At 33.0% G+C, this 10,631-nt stretch overlaps 1 pseudogene; it reads left to right on the top strand.

Moving 5' to 3' along the window:
- The first annotated feature begins 4,895 nt into the window (after positions 1 to 4,895).
- On the top strand, positions 4,896 to 8,703 carry LOC120200497 (annotated as a pseudogene).
- The last annotated feature ends 1,928 nt before the right edge of the window (positions 8,704 to 10,631 follow it).

Consider the following 10,631-nt stretch of genomic DNA (forward strand, 5'->3'; position numbering starts at 1 on the left):
ATGCCAAGTCTGCTAGCCTATGGTTTGCTCCTATCTGAAAAGGTTAAAATTTACATAATGAGCTAAAAAGCCCAGTGTGCTCCTTACGGTGTATAAAAACATATAGAAAATACTTTAGTAAAATCAGTTTATCAAACATGTTTTAAAAATATGAACACTACCCCCATCCGATCACCAGAATGTATAGGTTCCCCAAAACCATAAACTCACTTGTACACATAGCATAAGGACCTACGGTAAGGACTTACCATGTGACAAAGCAGAGGAGCCTGCGGTAAGGACTTACCCTGAGCACAAAGCCTAGAAGCATGCGGTAAGGACTTGCCCTGAGCACAAAGTCGAGGAGCCTGCGGTAAGGACTTACAAGTCATAGACTAGGCCTAAGATACTTCCTCCAATAATACCCTCAATGATAGTAATAAACATGCATGTATTCGAGTGAAAATGATAGTTTAATTTAGTAAAACATGAAAATATTCCAGACTTAAAAATCAGATACAAAAATACAAAATTCAGAGATCATATCAGAAATGTACAGTAAATAAGTTATCAGATAAACATTATTCAGAAAATCGGGTATCGCGTCGTAAAAATATTTAGTATTATCAGAAATCTAAAACAGTTCAGATGAACAGTTTAAAATAGTAATGTAACACCATCAAGAAACACACTTGTACCGGTCTGAGTAGTCTAATAAGAAAGCCTACTACTAAGTCTGTCGATCACGATCAGCGGCAGTGCTAGATCCTACGAATCGGAAAAATCCATATTATAATCCTAATATGAATAATATAATAATAATCCCTATTTAAACAATTTATAGATACTTAAGAGTAACTCTCGAGGAACGCAAATTATGCAGATCTGATGAACGAGAAGCACCAGATCTAACCGACCCTCGGTCAGGTGAAATACATGTATATTCATAAAAATATATTCTATAATCAATTCCATAATCAAATCTCAAATAAATAAGCAAAAATGCTAAAATACTAAGCATTTCGGATTAACAGGCTCGATTTAAGGATTTTGGGATCAGAATTTAGCAAAACGGATCACAGAATCGGACTCAGGACATCGAAAAATGTCAAGATAGAGGTTTTCGGAAAAAAATCAAAGCCGATCAACGGTCAATGGTTGACCGGTTTGGTTCGGGTCGGATCGGGCAGGCGGGTCGGGTTGTCCCATTATCAAGCAGCCCACCAGGCGGTGGAATTTCCCCATGCGCAGGGGAGGGGTGTGGGGGTGTGTGCAGAGGCTTCGAAAGTCGGAAAAATTATGAAAACAAAACCTACTTGCATTTTGAGGGGTTTTGAGAGACTTACCAAGCTCGGTTCACAGCGGTGAATGGCGGAGAGCTCGATTTCGAAACATCGAAAACTTGACCTTTCTCACCCCTCACATGTCGGCAGAAATGGAGACAAGATGGACACCGGTGGACTCCGAACAACGCAAGGAACACGATGGTGTGTGAGGTGTCGAAAACGAAGCAATGATCGGTGACGAAACGTCGATCAAAGGTTTCATTCTATAAGAGGAAAGGTTGAAAAGAGAAAAAAATTGGGTTGAAACTTTCTAGAAATGGAAAGTTTATGATTTTTGGGTTTAAACCCACACTTATGAAAAATGATGTAATTACACTATAGATCCTCCAACTTTAGTACTTTCCGAATTCGAATCCAAATTTAATCAAAATTTCACTTTGCTCCACGAATTTAATTAAAATTTTAATTTAATCCTCAAAAGAATTTTTTTTTTTAAAAATTAGGCCCTAAGTTGAGGTGCGACACTCATTCTCCAAATATATATGTGTCCACATAAGAGGAGTGTCTATTTATAGGCTCCCAAAAACCCTAAAAGAGAGAAATTTAACATCTTTTCCATTAATACTAGATATACTAATTAAAGGAAAAAATATTAAAATAATAAAATGATCTTAAATTACCATAAATAAATTATGGAAAGTATAAAGCTACATTCAATCACAAATATTCAATAAAATTATTGAAAATTCGTAATAAATTAGAATTCCCGTATTTTGTCCGTATCCAATTTTCTGCATGCTCTGTCTTTGTTAAAATAAGCATATCTTGAGTTTTCGACATCCGATTGAGGCGTTTCAAAATGAGTTGGAAAGCTAAGTGAATTCCGGTTATATTTCAAGAAGATATAATGACTTGGAAATGTACGAATCTCACTTGAAAGTCTGTTGGAAGTTGGCTTATGCTTCATGCTTCAAAATCCGCTTCAATAAAAATGTTTGTGCATTGAAAAACAAAAGTAGGCCGAACAAAAATTGGGTATTACAACCTCACTTCTAGATACTGGGAAAACGTCCACAATATCACCCAAGAATCAACTTCTCTCTTTGTTCTTGCCCTTAGAGCTTTCTCCAACTTCTCTCACTAACCAAAAGCAATGAAGAGGATTACTAGCGTACTTAAAGACTTTAAATGAGTAGAAACATGACTTTACACACTTAGGGATGGATTTGGAACATTTTAGATCCTTAGAATATAAAATCCCTCTAAACCCCCACTATGACCACCATGACCAAACCTCAAGATTAATGGCTTAAAATGAAGCTCTATATGAGTAAATGATAGTTCTTACCTCTTCAATCTCGAACCAGACTTGATGGATAACAAAGTTCACACCTTGGACAAACTTAGAGAGCAATAAGAGATTAAAGAAAAGAAGAAGAAGAAGACAAGAGAATAAGCCTTTCCCAACATGTAACATATGCATAATTAAGGGAGATCAACTTTTATTTCAAACCATGGAAAAATTACTCTTTTGGTCCTTCCTAGATTGTCTCCAATTCAAAAATATCCTTTTTATTATCTTTTGGGCTCAATCCAAGCCCAAATCCATGCCCTACTTAACTCAATCAACTTATGAGGGCCTATCATGACACTCTAAGCCTAAATGGTTTACCCGAAACTATTAGCTCGATTTTTGAGGTGATACAAAGTTAATATTTTAGCTCGGTAAATTCATCAAGTGCTTCTCATTATGATCACCCAAAAATTCTGAGTTATGAATTTGTTAAGAGTAGATATCCATGATTTGATGTAGGATAAATTCATCAAGTCCTTATCACTAGACCACTTAAAATCTAGATATGAATTCATTAAGAGCAAAAGTTTAACCTAATACATCATTATTCATCATAAGCCTTATAAGAAATATACTATGTAAGTCTTTATATACCTTCGTTTGACCACATAGATTTACTACTTAATCTTTTGATTAGTGGATCAATTAAGTTCTTTTAAGTTCATTCGTACTCTAAAATGGGGTACTTTATCTTTAATTCATAGATTTGTATCTTCTCTTATCATTATATGCTTGATTTTTATACCATATAGATGGTGTTTTATGTCATGCGACAACGCAAAATAATGCATGACTTTCTCATAAGAAATATATAATACCATGAACTCGATTAACAAGATACGAAGGTTTAGATTATTATATTGAATCACCGAGATAACTCTAAATTCAAAATCTTTAAAAATTCAGTCTAATATATTTAACACTTTTTAAAACATCCGTACAGAGTACTATTAGAATAGAATAATTAAAAGTATTTGTATAAAATTGGAGCTCTGACTATGACACAATATAAATCAACATCAAAATCAAATAATAGAGTTTATAGATCGAAATACTAAATAAAATTTTATGAATATATATCTCACTAATGTAAATCAAAAACTGTAATTCGAAAGGAGGTGTTAGAAATCTCTCGACGATAGAATTTATTTAAACAGTCACAATCAACTACTTATGTATGAAAATATCTAAACAAAGCTAAGTGACACTTCTACTCTATAAAACTTTATGCAATTTATAAACATAAACATCTTTATGCAATTTATAAATATAAGCCTATAATGCAAGTATAAATAGAAGTGTATAACTCTAAGCATATATCATCACTAGATGGATTTTATAGTGATCAACATTCACATGAATATCATTTATTCCGACGCTAATTCATAGCTTTAGAACTTAACCATACAATCATATGAATAACAATAAATTACTTAGTATTATATAGCATCAAATAACAATTAACAAATATAATAAAATACCTAAAATCAACTAACATCAGACACTACAAATAGTAAAAGTACTTGATGTTCGGAGGTCTCTTACGGAAGCTGCTCTCAACCTGGTGTTGGGAGTAGCCTACTATCTTATCTCCCCCTTACCCCATATATATGGGAAAAAAGGGACAGCCATATCAGGTAGAGGTATCTGGTGTCATTAATCATCAAAATTTATATCATGCATCAATATCCAATATCACTAAGCATATCAGACAATGAAAACGATAGTAAGTACCTGGTGTCACTAAGTGTCAACATTTACATGTAATGGTACACAATGAAACTAAATATATAATGTAGCATCAAATGTTAGAGTATCTTAGGTAAGAAATATTTAAATATTTTAAATATTATATAAATGAATTTTTTATTTAAAACAAACAAATAAATAAATCTTAAACTTAAAAAATAATTTACCCGAGCTCAATCAAAAAATTAATTTAATATATCTATTATATCATCAACTAATATAGATAGTTATGTTAGTATCATAAATTATAACGTCAATACATTTGATTTTATTGGTCAAATAATTAAATTGATTTTTTTATAATTTAAAAGTCGTATTAAAGGTAAATAACTCCAGAAATCCCATTAATTTTTTAAAAATAGTTTTATAGCTTTAGGTAGCATTAAACGTATATGTTTTGTAATCTTGTTGGTTACAAATTTTAGTGAAATAGAGGGAGAAATAGATGAAAGTGGCTTTTCAAATAGTATATGAAACGCACCGTTTACTTCAATGAAAATATCACATTCCGAAATCCGAACCTTCTTTTTATCTTCAACATCTAAAGCTTCAAGCTTCCACAAAGCAGTAACAACGGCGTTATCCATTAACTCCATAAAACTCTACAGTTTAAACCAAAATCCCCATCTTTTCGTACCAAAAAACACCATTTCACTTTCTTTCAGAAACCCGATTCTCCAATTCACCAAACTCCAAAGGAAACCCCCAACTCCTTTTTCCCGCCAAATTCAGTCACATGTTTTATTAAGGCTTCATCAGCTCCTTCAAAGACTTCCAAAGCCGAGACAGATAAGCTTCCTGCTGATTTCAAGGTCACTGAGACTCAAGAGCCTAATTCAAGAGTAAGATTATGATGCTTTATTCGAAATTGGAAGTTATTGGTGCTTTCACTGATTCTTCATGCCATTTATTTATATAATTTTCACCCCAGACGTTTAGTACTTGTTTTCTTGATATTATCAAACGCTTTTTCAGGTAAGATTGAGTGTAGAAGTTCCGGCTGCTGTAGGTGAGTATTGTTACGAAAGGGTTATAAAGGAATTTATGAAGCAAGTAAAGGTAATTTCGTACCAAAAATTAAGCTTTTTATAGGATCGTTTGGTTCAAGAACAAGTCTTCTTTCTTAAGCATTTATTCATTTTAGGTTTTCATTCCTGCCTGATTTTATAAGTTTTGTTTAGAGCTGTGAATTGGTTCGAATGGCTAAGTGCATGGCTATAGTAGCTAGAGATGCTTTTATGCTACTAGCTATTTCCTTTTGTTAGGGGCAGTTCTGCCGTATAACCTAAAATTTAAGGCTAAAAAGGCAACAAAATATTTTCGGTTGGTATCCTAAAATGTTACATTCAGCCTAAAATGTTACTAAAAAGACACATTTTAAATTGAGTCTAATCTAAAATGTTATATCTTTTTATCACATTTTCGGTCTAGTCCCATTTCCATCGCTTTTTAGCCTTAGGTAGCAGATTTTTGGACTTTCGCCTTTGTTAGATTCACTTTGAATGCTGAAAGTCAGTATTTCGAAACATGTAACAGATACCTGGATTTCGGCCGGGAAAGATCCCAGAGAGTATTCTTCTGAGTTATGTTGGGGAGGAAAGTATTCAAAAGGCTACGGTTGAATCGATTTTGAAAAGGACACTCCCTCATGCTATGTCTACGGTATCTGTAATTATGTTTGCATCATTTGGTTTAATGTTCTGAAAATTTTATAATCTTTTTCAGCCTGTTCGTATTAAGAATCAACTTCATGATACTTTTTTATCTTATTCTACAGGTAGAAGGAAGGGCTTTGAGAGATTCGGTTCGCATAATAACCAAATTTTCTGATATGGAGAAATGCTATTCTTCTCATACCTCTCTTAGGTTGGCACACATTACATCCTTAAATATCATTGGCATGTTGCTTTGAAGGTTTATGGTATAATACTACATGCAATCATAATCGATTCAATAAACGTGCTTAAGACATAATAAGTGTGCTTAAGCCTCTATTGGCATTGATTCAAATGGTCATTGATTTGATTTGTTTTCCAGTTATGATGTCATTGTAGATGTGGTACCAAAAGTCAAATGGATAACCAAGAATGGATACAAAAATCTGAAGATTGTTGTTGAAATCGACAATGAGATAGAAGCTGAAAGAGCCTGTGAGCTGGAAATAAGGCGCCGCCACAATTCCATAGGTTCACTGAAAGTCGTAACTGACAGAGGACTACAGGTTGTTCAAGTTAAAGAAACTCTCCTTCGGTTCTAAACTGTTATCGCCTTTTTTTATTAAACTTTCCTTGTGTTCAATTTGTTCACTAATCTTTAGCTCCAATTGCTTTCTAGTGTTTTTTTTAATTTCAAGTACGAAACTGAGATGGTCGGTTGTTGTCTTCTGTTATCATTTAAAGGAGTTTATAACTTATGGTGGGTTCAAATGTTTTCAGGTTGGTGATCTTGTGGTCCTTGATATATCTGCAACGACTGCTGACCAAGATGAGTCTAATGTTCAAAGGATTCCAGCTGCAGAATGTAAAGGTCGGTCCGTCGTATTAATCCAAACTGCCTATATTTTGATTTTTACTGCATTCATTCATTATGTGTTCTGTTCTGAACTTGAAGTATATGACTTCCGGAAAGAGATGGTCGGAATTGACATAAGAATGGATGTATCACAATGTTGGTTCTGGTTCAAAAGGGAAGATTTCTTACCAATATTTCAGTTCTAACTAAATAATGAGTAGCTCTCAGCAAATAATTGAGTCATGCGGTTGGTTGTGTTCTTGATGTTACTAGCTTGAATCTCTTTCCCCTCTTTTTCAGGATTTCATTTTGATACCGAGGATGGTGAGAGTGTACTTCCCGGTTTCCTCGATGCCATAATCGGTATTCAACGAGGTGAAACAAAGTCCTTTCCACTTGTATTTCCTGAATCGTGGCAACAAGAAAATGTCCGTGGTGTTCATGCGCAATTTACTGTGAGTTCCATATTGTAGATTTATAAGAAAGTCCCCATAAAACTTCCGGTTTCAGTTTACATGAAAGGTGACATGCACACTCTGCGGCAATTTTCCTTATAGGTTGAATGCTAAGAAATTTTCTACCGGGACTTACCGGAGCTAAATGATTCCATAGCTGATAAGCTTCTTCCTGGATGCACCGACTTGAAGCAGGTTACTATTATGAACTGTCGATTTTCATTGCCTTTTCTGATTCTAATTCTGACATTTGCATTTAGATGAAACTTTCTTCTGTATGGATGTGCAGATCAAGGAATCATTATTGCAAAGGTGCCGAGAAGTGGAGCAAACTGCGAGAGACCAAGCAACCGATAATGCAATTCTAGACCGGCTCTGGAAGGTTATCAATCATAACATTAAGATCAGTTTATCTTAATCATGAATACTTTGTTGATGGTTGATACTATGATGTTTGATCAGATGGTGGAAATCGATATTCCCAAATCCTTGTTCGAGGAACAAGGTCGGCAGCTTTATGGAGCCAAGTTTCTGGAGATTCAGGTAACCGGTATCCGTTATCGGTTTATGTTTGTCTTGTGCCTGCTCATGTTTGTTTTTGCATTTTTTTTTCTATTTATGCATGGTTATGCCAGCTATAATTCGTTGTTTAACCATTGTAGGCAAAGATGAAGCTAAATGAGCAGCAATTGGCTTCGATGTCAAGTCTGGAGGCGGTGAACGAGTTTTTGGAGAACCAGAAAGATAATATAACGAAGTTGATAAAGCAGAACCTGGCTGTTGGTGATATTTTCAAACGAGAAAATTTTCAGGTAAACGCGTGTTCAAACTTCGGACATGATGGATACTATTAGAAATTCTTTCCGGAATGTGTTCTGATTTGTGTTTACGCTGCAGTGTTCATCTGAGGAGCTTGTGAAAGAGGTACAGAACTCAATTGCTGAGTTCGAGCGACACAAGCAAGAATACGACGAGGAACGTGTGAAGGAACAGGTCACGGCTCGGTTTTTCTTTTACTTCACTGTGTTCCCTAAACTGTTTGTTTTTCCTTCACTTGTCAGATTACGTTGTGCAGCGATGAATTCATGTCGTTTGGAAACTGTTCAGGTACAAGAAGTGATGGAGGGAGCGAAAGTGCTTGAATGGCTCAAAGAACATGCATAAATCCAGTACGTAACTCGATAAGATGAAGAATACTCGAACCTAGCTGGATGGAATCGGGTTATTGTTTGTACAAATTAATAGAGTTTGCAGCCGGTTGAGCCATTCTCAAATGTTCAAAGCTTCTTTAAGCAGTTTCAGTATGTGATTAAGTCCGTAAGAGAACAAACATTCTTTGTAAGAGAGCGCAAATTTGACCAAATGTATCAACGTTGTCAATTATTAGATTATTACGGACATTAAATCTTATAAGAATTTTGTTCAAGGATTATTCAAATATTTTAAATTTACCCAAAGAGACTTGACCAGCAGAGCATGAAGTTGGGGAGAACCATAAAAGTTAATTAAATCCATTAATATATAATTGAGGAAAAAGCTTTAAAAAACTAAACAAGGCCTGCAATTGGTTGTAAAATACAATACAAACGGAGGCCACGCTATGCTTACCGTACTTCAGGACTGAGCAATAAAACTGAGAAACCGAATTACGTGATTTTAATTTTTTTTAATTTATTGTTCGATTTAAAAGTATAATTATACAATTCAATTGAATTTTGATTTTTCCATACGAAAATCATTTGTTCCAAATCAAACAAATTATAAAAAGAAAATAAAATAATTATCCAAAATATTAAATTTATTATAAGATATATTTAAATAAATAAAATTTTAATATCAACAATATTTTTTATGAATTCAAATTTATACATTTGCATTTCATCTTAGTTTTAAATTTAATTTCTCTAGATGTTTAGTTTGAAAAAAATAATGAACAGTCAAAAATAAGAAAACTGAATTGAACCAAACCGATTGGAAGACCGCGATTTTTATATAATTCAGTTTTAATTTTTAAAAACCCTCAGAGTATAGTTAGATTCATATTTTATTAAAAATCAAATTGAACCGAAATGAATACACCACTACTACACTTATATACGAAATATGCACCAACATGCTAAATTATGATAAAATATTATTTGGGAATATTAATAATTCAAAAGTATGGTTAAAAGAATTGCAACATACTACTTCCGTCTCATTAAAAATATTTTTTATTGATTTTTTAAAAGTTAAAATTTTTAAATTTTCACTACGATTATTTTAAATAATTAAATTTTATTAAATACATATTTCAAACTACTTGATTAATGATTATATAATTTTTTCCATATTTTTATTAATAATAAAATTTAAATAATAATGAATAAAAATGTAAAATAGAAATATATATTTATACAATTATAATTGCAATTGCATTTTATTTGTACTAATAAATACTATTGAAAATGATCAATTATTTAAATTGTGAATACTGAATTTATTTTTAAACTATGAAATGATGCGCATGTATGAGTGTCCAATTGTTTTCTGGAATCATTGGTTTTATTGGCCTTTTGTAGGTATGGTTGCCGAAACTCGAGCTTGGGAAGAAGATCGATCGTGGCACATCATTTACGTCATCTACTTCCATCGATTTCTCAAAAACATCACGTGCTCTGCTCAATTTTCTCCCTGCACTATTTATTTCACTCCACTTACTGTAAAATCAATTCTTTTTTAATCATTTTTTTACTGTAAAATATATCGTTTTTTATGCTTCGGTTGTGTTTTTTAAAGGTCGGTTATATGCAATGGAAAAAGGATTGAAGATACCCAATGGACCAATTCTCTTCTTGTTTCTCTCATGAATCAGCTTGAAATGGTTCGTCTTTTTTTCTACTTTTTAATGATTAACTGAATTTGAAATTTGATATTTATGTTTTTTTGTTTGAACTGTTTAATATTCTGGGTCTAGTTTACTGTCTTGGAGAACTTAATCGATAATGTTGAATCAGGTCTTGCTTATGAGTTATGATTGATTCATGTGATTTTACATGAAAATATTTTATTTTAAAATGTTGGTATTTATCCCATAACTGTATCATTTGTGTCTAATTTTGTCTTTTTGAGAGTTGACGTGGTGTCATTCGGGGTGAGCAAAACTCGACTCGAAAAAATCTAATTTTTCAACTTGACTGACTCAAAAAATATTCAAATTACATTCGAATTTTAAAACAGAACCCTAATAACTTAAAAATTTTAGTAATTAGTGGATTTGTTTTCAAGTTCGAGTTTAGTCCATGATATATGTATATC

This window comes from Hibiscus syriacus, unplaced genomic scaffold (genome assembly GCF_006381635.1).
Source record: "Hibiscus syriacus cultivar Baekdansim isolate YM2019G1 unplaced genomic scaffold, ASM638163v2 tig00005974_pilon, whole genome shotgun sequence".
NCBI lineage: Eukaryota > Viridiplantae > Streptophyta > Magnoliopsida > Malvales > Malvaceae > Hibiscus > Hibiscus syriacus.